This window comes from Somniosus microcephalus, chromosome 12 (genome assembly GCF_052327205.1).
Source record: "Somniosus microcephalus isolate GS21.2 chromosome 12, FLI_Smic_1.0, whole genome shotgun sequence".
Taxonomy (NCBI): domain Eukaryota; kingdom Metazoa; phylum Chordata; class Chondrichthyes; order Squaliformes; family Somniosidae; genus Somniosus; species Somniosus microcephalus.
Window position 1 is genome coordinate 159,683,978 of NC_140998.1, and position 14,445 is coordinate 159,698,422.

The window sequence follows — 14,445 nt, forward strand, 5'->3', positions numbered from 1 at the left end:
ATACCAGTGATAGCCTCACTGTCATCATCTCATCTAACTGCTGGGTAGTGTCAGAATTTCATAATGGTGAAAACTTTGAAGTTCACCTTGATAACAGTGACTTAATAATAGTACAAAAGGGTCAGTAAGTGATTGGCATTTTGAGAATGCATTATTAGCACCTCATCAGTTAGTTGCCAGATGGTCTTCATTATGGAGAGGGATCAAAATTGTGCTGGCAGATTTGAGTACCTGGCATTCAACCTACATCTTAAACAAAGAGCATCTTGGCACCAAGTAACATACTTACACTGGTGACCTAGAGACTGGATGGATAATGGAGTCTGCTGTTGTGGGCCCACAGGCCAGGGAATATGCTGAAAAATGTTGTAGTAAGAATATACAGTTACAATAGTAAATTTGTGGGACTTGAGAGTTTCACTGGTTCCAGGCCAAGGGTACAGACTCTTGGTATTTGGAAAGGAAGAATATAATGGGATACAGGGAAAAGAGATTAGTCTAGACAGCACCAGTGAAATAAAGAATAGATTGGCCTTCCAAAGCTAGGCTTTATTAACTTTAAAATCAGCAGCATATCTTTCCACATCCAGTCCCAACTAAAGCTAGAAAAGGACTGAATTTAAGGTAGCCACAACACATCATGTGATCATCAACTACCAATGAGATTACAACACTATCCCAAGGCAGTTAACAAACAACGAATCACAATACTTTTACTAATCAAGGAATAATCACCACATTCACCCCTCCTTTTAAAATATACTCCAACCTAATAACTTTTACAATTTACAATTAATTATTTACAACTAAACTATGCACGAGAATAAAACTATTTACATAACACAATACTAAATGAACAACAACAAATAATAACATTACGCATAAGTATTAAGTATCTCTCAACTAAAACAATATACTATAATATTTCAACAATTTTTAAAACATTACTATCAATTTAAAAGTCCATTTTCAATCGGTCGACCGGATATCTTGTTCGTGTCGACCTTCTTAACCTTGGTGAAATTCCTTGCCCTCCCACGCCAGAAGGCACAGAAGTATCTTCAACAGGAAGGCTATCCATATCCCGATTCTCAACGGTTTCCGGATTAGAAATCCCATCAGAAGATGAACTGGGACGGTCATAAACATCTATCAAAGGCTGACTAATAGAAGTATGATTATCTGCAATCGGATTGGAAATATTCGTAGTATCTGTAACAGCATCCACATTATCCGAATCATGACCATTATTAATATCCTCAGAAGAGGGCTGGCCCGCACAAAGAGCCAAGTCTTTAATTGAAACAGTACTTTCTTTCCCATCTTGTAATCGAATATGAGCATATTGGGAATTTGCCTCCAACAGCTCCACCTCCTCCACCAAGGGGTCATATTTTGACAATCTAACATGGCGTCGAAGCAACACAGGTCCCTGCATAGTAAGCCATGAAGGTACCGAATATCCCGTAGTAGATCTCCGCGGATAGTTAAAGAGCCTTTCATGGGGGGTCACATTAGTAGCCGTTGAAAGCAATGATCTAATGGAATGCAGGGCATCAGGCAGCACCATTTCCCACTGTGTATTCTTAAGGTTCCGGGATGTCAACGCCAACATAACTGCCTTCCAGATCACCCCATTGTATCGTTCACACTGTCCATTACCCTGGGGATTATACAGGGTAGTTCTACTAGTAGAAATTCCCCGACTCTGAAGGTATTCCTTCAACTGGGAAGACATAAAAGAACTTCCCTGATCCGAATGGATATACGCAGGCATCCCAAAGATGACAAAAAGTTGAGTCAAACATTTAATAACTGTAGCAGCTATTTCCTGCACAAGGAAAAGCAAAAGGGAACCTTGAAAACTCGTCCACAACAGTAAATATATATCGGTTTTGAGTAGTTGAAGGAAGAGGTCCCTTAAAATCGACACTCAAACGTTCAAAAGGAGAAGTAGCCTTTATAAGATGAGCTCGTTGAGGCTTAAAGAAATTCGGTTTACACCGAGCACAGATAGAACATGATGAAGTCATCCGCTTGACGTCTTCAACTGAAAAAGGCAAGTTCTTACTGCGTACAAAGTGTATCATCCTCGTAACCCCAGGATGACATAAGGCAGTGTGAAGATTAATAAGCGTATCTCCGTGAATCACAGAACAATAAGCCCTCGACAGTGCATCAGCAGCAACATTATCCTTCCCCGGACGATAAACTATGTCAAAATGGTAACATGCCAACTCAATCCTCCATCTCATTATTTTATCATTTTTAATCTTTCCAAAATGTTTAACATCAAACATAAAGGACACAGATTTTTGATCAGTTACCAACGTGAAATGTCGCCCCGATAAATAATGTCTCCATTTACGCAATGCTTCTACTATTGCGTATGCCTCTTTTTCTATTGAGGAATGTCTTTTTTCACTATTATTCAAAGTACGTGAGAAAAAGGCCACAGGTCTTCCATTTTGGTTCAAAGTAGCCCCAACTGCAAAATCCGAAGCATCCGTCTCAATCACAAAGGGAACCTGCTCATCAATGGAATGCACAACTGCTCCTAAAATATCCTTTTTAAAATTCTCAAAACATGTCCTGGCCTCCCATGATAGAGGATATGTCATAACCCGAATAAGAGGCCGGATCTTCCGTGAAAAATTTGCAATCCAATTAGAATAATAAGAAAACAGTCCAACAACTCGTTGCAAAGCCTTAGAATTAGTAGGACAAGGTAAATCGATCAATGGTCGCAGACGTTCTGGATCTGGTTTAATCTTATTTCCCGAAATAATATACCCCAATAGATTTACCTCAGTAGTCGAAAAGATACATTTCTCTTTGTTAAAAGTTAAACCAACTTTTTCCGCAGCTTGAAGGAATCTTTTTAAATTAGAATCATGCTCCACCCTTGATTTGCCACACACTGTGATGTCATCTAAGTATGAAAAGGTGTCAGAGAGGGAGTTATCACTTATAAAAGCATCCATTGCCCGTTGAAAACAAGCAACACCATTAGTAACACCAAATGGTATTCGGCAAAACTGATACAGCTTTCCACCAGCCTCAAAGGCCGTATATGGTTGATCCTTCTTAACAATAGGAATCTGATGATAAGCACTCTTTAAATCAATAGTGCTAAAAACTTTATACTGAGATACTTTATTGATAAGCTCATCAATCTTAGGCAAAGGGTACGCGTCTAATTGAGTATACCTATTAATAGTTTGGGAATAGTCTATCACCATTCGTTTCTTGTGTCTCTCATTAGTCGTGACAACTACCTGTGCTCGCCAAGGCGAACAACTAGGTTCAATGATTCCTTCCAATAAGGAGACGTTGAACTTCAGAATTAATAAATTCTCTATCCTGACTACTATATCTTCTTGACTTGGTAGCAATTGGCTTACAATCCGACATCAAATTGGAAAAAAGTGATAATGGAGGAATAGATAAAGAGGTTAATCCACAAATAGATAAAGGTGGCTTAGCCCCTCCAAATGAAAGACTAAGAGACTCGTGTAACTGAAGCACATCATGTCCAATCAAAATATCCGCACAGAGATTAGGCAAAACAGATAGGCGTATATCAGTATACGTATTACCTAGAAGAACCATTTTCACAAAGCAACAACCAGCTATTTGTGAAGTAAGGGTCATCTGAGCCATACACACCTGATACATAACAGGCAAAATTTTCAAATGCTTCTCCTTCGCAAACTGAAGACTTATAAAACTCTCAGTACTGCCCGTATCTATAAGGGCCTTCACTTCCAACCCATTAACTTGAGCCGTAACTATAGCTTTGTTTAGGCCATGAGCAAATGCAGCAGAAATTGATGCAATAAACACCCTATCTAAAGGCTGAATAGTCACAGAAGAGGTAGTGGAGGAAGACCCTCCCACACCAGGAGAAGGGAAGGTAATTGAACCTGATGATTTGCACACACGTGCATAATGACCTCTCTTGCCGCATTTAGTACACACAGCCTCCCGAGCAGGACACTTCAGACGAGGGTGCCGGATATTCCCACAAAAATAACACTTCTGAATCCTAGAGGCAACGGCCGCCGAAGTAGAAACTGTTTCAAAATCTAGTAAACCACTCCCATTAAGTCCACATAATTCCTTTTCATCCGAAACTGCCGAAACCATAGTCGCAGGCCGATTAAAAAGAGCATAAGAATCCGAACTTCTCTGAGCCACATCCAATGTAGAAGCTTGCTCAAAAGCACTTTTAAGATCCAGAGTCTTATTTTCTAACAACCGCTGACGAATTGATCTAGACAGTAATCCATTAATAAAAGCATCCCGTACCAATTCGTCCTTATATTCTTCAGCCGTCACAGCCTTATAATTACAGTCAACACTAAGGCACCGAAGTGCTTGTAAATAAGTATCCAAAGATTCTCCCACCTGCTGCCTACGGGCAGATAGAAGATGACGTGCAAATACCTCATTCTTTGGTTTAACAAAAATCTTTTCCAATGTAGAAATAGCCTCTTCATAAGTTTTACAGTGCAAAATATATTTATATACATCCGGGTCAATATAGTTGATCAGCATATTCAGCTTATTTAGAGCCTCTTGATCCAACACGCCCAAAAAGTTTTTAAATGTACAATACCAATGTTTCCATTTATCATCCACTCCAGCAGAATTGGGGTCAGCCTTGAATCGTTCTGGTTGAAGATATCGCTCCATTCTAACATAAAGTTAATAAATTGAAATAAAGAATAGATTGGCCTTCCAAAGCTAGGCTTTGTTAACTTTAAAATCAGCAGCATATCCTTCCACATCCAGTCCCAACTAAAGCTAGAAAAGGACTGAATTTAAGGTAGCCACAACACATCATGTGATCATCAACTACCAATGAGATTACAACACATATCCCAAGGCAGTTAACAAACAACGAATCACAATACTTTTACTAATCAAGGAATAATCACCACAACCAGTTAATGAACTAAGACTGACTGGTACACTTTTGGATCCTGTGCTGAAATCGGAATGATTCGTGGTCTTGCAAAAATCACAAGACTATAAAACAAATTGGGAATGCTAAACACTGGAAACAAATTAGGATGTAGTAAAGATTACTTAAAGAAATGGATTTGACTCGATTAAATCTAATGGAAAAAGGAATACATAGGAACAGGAGGAGGCCATTCAGCCCCTTGAGCCTGCTCCGCCATTCAATTAGATCATGGCTGATCTGTACCTCAACTCCATTTACCCACCGTAGCTCCATATCCCTCGACACCTTTACCTAATAAAAACCAATCCATCTCAGTCTTCAATGCTCCAATTGTCCCAGCATACATAACCTTCTGGGAGAGAAAATCCAGATTTCTACTACCCTTTGTGTGAAAAAAATACTTCCCGATTTCCCTCCTAAAAGTCCTCGCTCTAATTTTACCATTATATCCAGTCGTTCTCGATTACACCATCAGAGGAAACAGTTTCTCTGTATCTACCCTTTCAAATCCTTTTAACATTTTAAACACCGCGATCAGATCACACTTCAAATCAAAGTTTATACTCCAGGGAATACAAGCTGGAACTGAAAGCAGTACTACAGATGGGGTCTGACCAAGGCTCTATACAACTGAAGCATAACCTCCCTTTGTAATCCACTCCCCCTGAGATAAAGGCTAGCATTCCATCGGCCTTTTTGATTGCATTTTGTACCTGTTTTAAATTATTAATGTATTTGGATTGCCAAATCTCTTTGCTCCTGTACAGTTCCTAGTAACTTAGAAAATTATTCAATTTATCTTTCTTTGGTCCAAAGTGTATGCCCCCTCACACTTGTTCACATTAAACTCCATCTACAGGAAACTCTCGATTTACCGGCACCTAAATAACCAGAAATCTCTGTTAAACAGCAAAATTCAGGAGTAGGTTCAGGTAAGTATTACTTCATATTAGTGGCCGTTCCTGGATCTGTGGCTGTGTAACCGGGGTTCCTGCACCTGTTGCTATGCAACAGGATCGCCTGGATCTGTGGCCGGGGTTCCTGCACCTGTTGCTATGCAGGGGTACGGGGCTCTCGTAACTTTTACTATACCTCTCTGTAATCCGGACTTTTTGATAAACCGGCACCACACCGGTCCCGTCGGTGCCGGATAAAAAAGAGTTTCCTGTACTATAGTTTTGCCCACTCACTTAATCTGTCCATGTCCCTTTTCAACTTACTGCCTCCAGCTGCACTACTTCCTGTCCTCCTAATTTAGTGTCATCTGCTAACTTGGATATATGGCTCTCTATTCCTTCATCCAAGCCATTAATAAATATGGTTAAAAGTTGAGGCTCCAGAACAGAACCCTGGGGAATACCACTTGTCACATCCCGCCAATCTGATTACATACCCTTTATCCTCACTCTGTCTCCCACCTCCCAACCCATTTCCAACTCAAGTCTAAAGGCTATCTTCAATTCCATGCGTTCTCATGTTTGTCAATAATCTTTTGTGTGGAACCTTATCGTATTCCCTGGGAAGTCCATATAGATAACATCCAGACACTCCTTGTCTATCTTATTAGTGACCTTCTCAAAAAATTCAACCAGGTTAGTCAGACATGACTTATACCTTAATAAAGCCATGTTGGCTCTCTCTGATTAGCTCATATTTGCTCAAGTGCTCATTCACTCTATCCTTAATGACAAATTCTAGCAGCTTCCCCACAACTGACGTTAAACTGACAGACCTGTAGTTACCTGGTTTCTCTTGAATACCTTTCTTAAATAACAAAGTGACATTAGCAATTTTCCAGGCTAACGGCACAATTCCCAAATCAAGAGAGCTTTGAAAGATTACAATTAACACTTCTGCAACTTCCTCACCTACTTCTTTTAATACCCTGGGGTGGAAACCATCAGGTCCTGGAGAACTATCTATCCTAACCTAATTATCCTAATTATTTTCCCCATTACCATTTTATAAACTAATATTGAATACAGTAAGTTCCTTTAATTTATTTTTATTTCCATTCTATCACTGGTATTTTATCTTCTTCCTTGACTGTGAAAACAGATACCAAGGGCTAAAAATTGAGTAGCGCCCCCTTTAGGCTGCTTTTAGCACCCCGGAAAAATTAGCGCCCCCCCGCGACGGAAATTGAGTGCTAGTGCCCCAAGAGGGAATATTGCAGCGCTACGTGCCGTGGTATTGCAGGCCTTCCTCCCCTTCTTAAAGGGGAGGGGCCTTGCGCAGCGCGCCCCGGGGCCCAGCTGGGCCCCCGGGGATCGGGAGTGCCGGCAAAAGAACCCGGCACTCAAGAGAAGTGCCGGACACATGGAGCACGGCTGGCACTCCGCGGAGGGGCAGGTAAGGGGGTCGGGGACGGGAGCGGGCAGGTGGCCAGCAACAAAAATGGCAGCCCCGCACCTCGCCTTTAAATAGCACCTCTCCGGTCGCAGGTAGGCCCCCCTGACCCCGTCGGACATAGTATCCGGCGGTAAGTCAGGGGGCGCTCCCGAAGATCGCAGCCGGGGCGCTGCGCACGGCGATGGCATCATCGCCAGCGGCGCAGCGCCACGGGGCGCTAACGGTTAGAGCCGCCGCTAACCTCCCGCTAAATTTCGCGGGAGGCGTTGGCAGCGCCGCACCCGGGCACTAGTTGCTTTGCACCCCATTAACACCCTCTTAGGGCGCTAACGGGAGGCGCAAAGCAACCCAATTTCCCCCCCCCCAAAAGTATTTATTTAATAAATCTGCCATTACCTTTTTACCTATTCTAGTATCACCTGCGTCTGTCTTTAATGGGCCCACATCATTTGCTGCAATCGCATTGAGTTTAAGCAGACTTTGCTAAGTGGCAGAAAAAGTCTTTTAAGTGTATTTACTGAATTTTAGTGAGTAAAAAAGTGAATTATTTGAAGTAAGTTTAATTTTTTTTTTTTTTTTTTTAAAAAGAGTAAATTAAGCTGTTGGGGAGTTGAAACCGGAAGTAGAATCCGGGTATAAAAAGGGGCGGGCTTAGTGCGGTAGCGCTGAGTGCGGTCGCATTGAGTGTAAGTAGAGTTTGGTAAGTGGCAGAGTTCGGGCAAGTGGGAGGTGAGGGTGTGCTTGTTGCTCTGTTTTGCTTCCCTCTCTCACGCTAATCCAACACTGCGGGCGTGGAGCAGTGAGACAATTCAACCAGACAGGTCCCCCAGACAGCTTCCACGAGGAAGGTTGGTGAACAGCTGGTTGGTAGGTTCTCTTCTATACCTTTAAGTTGGTATGTCCTATTAAATAGTGGTGTAATATTATCATCTATATCGGGGCAGAGGGTCTTCATAACTAATAATAAGAAATTTAATTAATTACACAGATATGGGTGAAAAGGTGATGTGTCACTGTTGCGAAATGTGGGAGCTGGTGGACCCCATTGAGGCTCACGGTGATTACATTTGCGATAAGTGTTTGCTGCTACAGGAACTCAAGCTCCATGTTAAAGAGCTTGAGACCGAGCTTCAGACACTGCGACACATCAGGGAGGGGGAGAAGTTCCTGGACTCTATGTTTCAGGAGATGGTCACACCTATGAAATTAATTACTGCAGATGTAGTCCGTGGTCAGGGACAGGACGGTGTGACTACGAGTGAGGAAGGTACAGGGATCCAGGATGTAGTGTTGAAGGAGCCGCAGCCCTTGCTCTTGTCAAGCAGGATTGAGGTTCTTACTCCCTGTGAGGGCAGGAGCGGGGACTGCAGGGAGGATGAGCAACCTGGCCACAGCACCGTGGTGCAGGGGGCCATTCAAGTGGAGGGAGTAAAAAGAAATGTTGTAGTGGTAGAGGATAGTATCATTAGGGGGATAGATAGGGTTCTCTGCAGTCAAGAGCGGGAGTCCCGAAGGCTGTGTTGCCTGCCCGGTGCCAGGGTTAAGGACATCTCTTCTGGGCTGGAAAGAAACTTGGAGTGGGAGGGGGAGGATCCAGTTGTCGTGGTCCATGTTGGTACAAACGACGTAGACAGGACAAGGAAGGAGGTTCTGTTAAAGGAGTATGAGCAGCTAGGGGTCAAATTAAAAAACAGAACCTCAAGGGTAATAATCTCTGGGTTATTACCTGAGCCACGAGCGAATTTGGCTAGGATAAATAAAATTAAAGAGTTAAATGCGTGGCTCAAAGACTGGTGTGGGAGAAATGGGTTTTGCTTCTTGGGACACTGGCACCAGTACTGGGACAGGAGGGAGCTGTTCCGTCGGACGGACTCCACTTGGCCAGTGCTGGGACTAGAGTCCTGGCGATCATATAACTAGGGCTGTAGAGAGGGCTTTAAACTAATTAGTGGGGGGAGGTTTCTAGAGAGCAAATAACAGAAATGACAATGGAGAAGGTCATAGACTTAGGTAGCAGTGGGGAAATTAAAAAACAGAACGTGTCAGGAAGGGACAGAAGGTATGGAGTAAAAGGTAAAGTAGTAAAAGGGGAAAAAACAGGAACTAAGTGTCACAAAACATATTTGAAAGTTCTTTATCTGAATGCACATAACATTCGTAACAAAATGAATGAGTTAATGGCACAAATAACTACATATGGGTATGATCTTGTGGCCATTACAGAAACATGGCTGCAGGGTGACCATGACTGGGAATTAAACATACCAGGTTATTTAACAATCAGGAAGGACAGGCAGGAAGGGAGGGGAGGTGGGGTGGCTATGTTAATAAAGGAAGGAATCACTATAATACAGAGAAATGATATTGGGTCAAAGGAGCAGGATAGTGAAACAGTTTGGGTAGAGATAAGGAATAATAAGGGGAAAAAAACACTAGTGGGCGTAGTCTATAGGCCTCCGAACAGTTGCAACTCTGTTGGACGGCGTATTAATCAGGAAATAGTTGAGGCTTGTAATAAGGGAACAGCTATAATTATGGGGGATTTTACCTATCACATTAACTGGACAAATCAAATTGGGCAGAGCAGCCTTGAGGATGAGTTCATTGAGTGTATTAGGGATGGGTTTCTTGAGCAGTATGTAACTGAACCGACCAGGGGGCAAGCAACCTTAGATTTGGTCCTGTGTAATGAGACAGGATTAATTAAAAATGTCCGAGTAAAGGATCCCCTTGGAATGAGTGACCATAACATGGTTGAATTCCATATTCAAGTAGAGGGTGAGAAGGTTGGATCTCAAACAAGCGTGCTGAGCTTGAATAAAGGAGACTATGAAGGTATGAGAGCGGAATTGATTAGAGTGGACTGGGAAAATAGATTAAAGGGTAAGACGGTACATGATCAGTGGTGTACATTTAAGGAGTTATTTTACAACTTCCAAAAAAAATATATTCCACTGAGGAAAAAAGGGTGTAAAAGAAAAGATAGCCATCCGTGGTTAAGTAAAGTAATTAAGGATAGTATCCGACTAAAAACAAGGGCATATAAGGTAGCCAAATCTAGTGGGAGGATAGAAGATTGGGAAGTCTTTAAAAGACAGCAAAAAATAACTAAAAGATTGATTAAGAAAGGGAAGATAGATTATGAAAGTAAATTAGCAAAAAATATAAAAACGGATAGCAAAAGTTTCTATAGTTATATAAAAAGGAAAAGGGTGGCTAAAGTAAATGTTGGTCCCTTAGAGGATGAGACTGGGAAATTAATGGTGGGAAACATGGAGATGGCAAAAACGCTGAACAAATATTTTGTATCAGTCTTTACTGTAGAGGACACTAAGAATATCCCAACACTGGACAAACAGCGGGCTCTAGGGGGAGAGGAGCTAAATACGATTAAAATCACTAAGGAAGTGGTACTTGGTAAAATAATGGGACTTAAGCTGGATAAATCCCCTGGACCTGATGGCTTACATCCTAGGGTCTTGAGGGAAGTGGCGGTAGGGATTGTGGATGCATTGGTAATAATTTTCCAAAACTCCCTGGACTCAGCAAAGGTCCTGACAGATTGGAAAACTGCTAATGTAACACCCTTATTTAAAAAGGGTAGTAGGCAGAAGGCTGGAAACTATAGACCTGTTAGCCTAACATCTGTGGTTGGTAAAATGTTAGAGTCCATTATTAAGGAGACAGTAACGGGACATTTGGATAAACATAATTTAATAGGACAAACTCAGCATGGTTTCATGAAGGGGAAGTCATGTTTGACAAATTTGCTTGAGTTCTTTGAGGAAGTAACATACAGGGTGGATAAAGGAGAACCAGTGGACGTATTGTATTTAGACTTCCAAAAGGCATTTGACAAGGTGCCACACAAAAGATTATTGCTCAAGATAAAAAATCACGGGATTGGGGGTAATATTCTGGCGTGGGTGGGGAATTGGCTCTCTAACAGAAAGCAGAGAGTTGGGATAAATGGTTCGTTCTCAGACTGGCAATCAGTAACTAGTGGTGTTCCGCAGGGGTCAGTGCTGGGTCCCCAACTCTTTACAATCTATATTAACGATTTGGAGGAGGGGACCGAGTGTAACATATCAAAGTTTGCAGATGATACAAAGATGGGAGGGAAAGTAGTGAGTGAGGAGGACATAAAAAACCTGCAAAGTGACATAGACAGGCTAAGTAAGTGGGCAGAGATTTGGCAGATGGAATACAATACTGGAAAGTGTGAGGTTATGCACTTTGGCAGGAAAAATCATAGAGCAAGTTATTATCCTAATGGCAAGAAACTGGAAAGTACTGTAGTACAAAGGGATCTGGGGATCCTGGTGCACGAAACTCAAAAAGTTAGTATGCAGGTGCAGCAAGTGATCAAGAAGGCCAATGGAATGTTGGCTTTTATTGCTAGGGGGATAGAATATAAAAACAGGGAGGTATTGCTGCAGTTATACAAGGTATTGGTGAGACCGCACCTGGAATACTGCATACAGTTTTGGTGTCCATACTTAAGAAAAGACATACTTGCTCTCGAGTCAGTACAAAGAAGGTTCACCCGGTTAATCCCGGGGATGGTCATATGAGGAGAGGTTGAGTAGATTGGGACTCTACTCATTGGAGTTCAGAAGAATGAGAGGCGATCTTATTGAAACATATAAGATTGTGAAGGGGCTTGATCGGGTGGATGCGGTGAGGATGTTCCCAATGATGGGTGAAACTAGAACTAGGGGGCATAATCTTAAAATAAGGGGCTGCTCTTTCAAAACTGAGATGAGGAGAAACTTCTTCACTCAGGAGGGTGGTAGTTTTGTGGAATTTGCTGCCCCAGAAAGCTGTGGAAGCTACATCATTAAATAAATTTAAAACAGAAATAGATAGTTTCCTAGAAGTAAAGGGAATTAAGGGTTACGGGCAGCGGGCAGGAAATTGGACATGAGTCTAGGTTCGGAATGGTCATGGCCCTGTGGGTAGTGGAGCGGGCCCAGGGGCCGTGTAGCCTGGTTCTGCTCCTACTTCTTGTGTTCTAATTCTGTGTTAGATTTCAGGAGATGGTTTTATTCCTATTCCTGGCTGGGGTGGAGATCGCCTTTACAGAAGGTAAGTACTGTAGAAAATATAGGGACAGAGTGATCTCCTGGAAGAGTTTCGATCGCCTAGATGGGTCGGAGAGGAATTTCCCAGATTTATTTCTCCCAAATTGGCCATTGGGTTTTTTATCTGGTTTTTCGCCTCTCCCGGGAGATCACATGGGTTCGGGTGGGATGGAGAGTTATAGAAGATTTGAGGTTAGGATCAGATCAGCCATGATCTTATTGAATGGTGGAGCAGGCTCGAGGGGCCGATTGGCCTACTCCTGCTCCTATTTCTTATGTTCTTATGCACTATTGTAGCTCTCAATACTTCTCACTAGATGGTGCTAATTGTTTATACAACATCCAATAACAAGAATAATTTACCTCAGATGTGCATTAGTGACTGGTCTAGATGGAGGTCATTTGCCTCAGAACTTCACTATTTTGACACTATGGCCCCGATGTTTATGGGGAGGTGGGATGACTTTTAGCGACCGGGAAACCCGGAAATACAGGGAACAGAGATCCTACCAAATTTAATGGACTTCATTTGAATTTTTTTCTCCGTTTCCCACCTGGCAGCCAGCCAGATTGAACCGGGGTGATATATTGACTGAACCCAACCTATCCTCGGCCCTGTCCCTTCATCCTCATCTCTGAAGCCAATTAGTAGCACAACAGTGATGATATTTCATCATGGCACTTTAGCCAATGATGATGATTGTTTCAGTCAAGCGTATAAAAATATTTCACTATTGTTCATTAATGTCAGCAGGCAATAATCTTCAGTGAGTGACTTCAGGGGCAGTAGAATGGAGATTATCGTCTGCTGAAGTACATAAACATGGAATGAGAAAATGTAATTCGGCCCATTCCATCCACAGATTTTGTACAAATAAAAATTTGGATTTTTGCAGCACTAGAGAGTGGATACAGATTAATAGAAACAGTTAGAAGAGGTGACAGATGACAATAAAAGAGGTATGTTTTGAGGAGACTTTCAAAGACAGGGAGTGAAGTAACAAGGCAGGGAGGTTTGGAGAGGGGATTCCAGAGTGTAGGGCTGAAAGCTCAGGCATTAATGGGGATGGGAAAGGGGCAGCGGTGCAGATAAAGTCAGAATTGTAAGACTGGGGAGTGTGGCTGGAGGAGCTTGCAGAGGTCGGGAGATGAGAGCCCGTGAAGAGATGAGTGGATAAGGATTCTGAATTCCATTGGTTGACGGACAGGGAATCAGTGAAGGTTGGTGAGGGCAGGGGTAATCGGCAGGTGGGCCAAGATGTGGGGAGTGTTGTTTTGGATGAGCTGAAGTTTGTGAAGGGTGGAGGCAAGCAGCGTTGCAAAGGTGAAAGCCAACAATCTTGGTGATCGCTAGGATATGGGGTTTGAAGCTCAGCTCAGGATCAAACAGTGCACCAAGGCTGTGCCCCGCCTGGTTTGGCCTGAGTCTGAAGCTCAACATTTCCCTATCATGGGCCGTACCCCACTTATTTAATTTCTATCTAACTCCTTCTTGAATATATTTAATGAATTGGCCTCAACTGCCTTCTGTGGTAGAGAATTCCACAGGTTCACCACTCTCTGGGTGAAGAAATTCCTCCTCATCTCAGTCCTAAATGGCTTACTCCTTATCCTTTGACTGTGACCTCTGGTTCTGGACTCTCCTGCCATCGGGAACATCCTTCCTGCATCTAGTCTGTCTAGTCCTGTTAGAATTTTATAAGTTTCAATGAGATCCCCTCTCATTCTTCTAAACTCTAGCGAATATAAGCCTAATCGACACAATCTCTCTTCATACGTTATTCCTGCCATCCCAGGTATCAGTCTGGTGAATCTTCGCTGCACTCCCTCCATGACAAGAACATCTTTCCTCAGATAAGGCGACCAAAACTGCACACAATACTCAAGGTGTGGTCTCACCAAGGCCCTATATAACTGCAGCAAGACATCCTTGCTCCTGTACTCAAACCCTCTCGCTATGAAGGCCAACATACCATTTGCCTTCTTAACTGTCTGCTGCACCTGCATGCTTAACTTCAGCGACTGGTGCACAAGGAC

General features: G+C 42.6%; 1 protein-coding gene across 5 annotated transcripts in view; it reads right to left on the reverse strand.

The window, feature by feature from the left end:
- Nucleotides 1–14,445, reverse strand: part of LOC147109632 (regulator of microtubule dynamics protein 3-like) — a 341,290-nt gene that overhangs the window by 19,918 nt on the left and 306,927 nt on the right. The gene's annotated exons all lie outside the window — the stretch shown is intronic.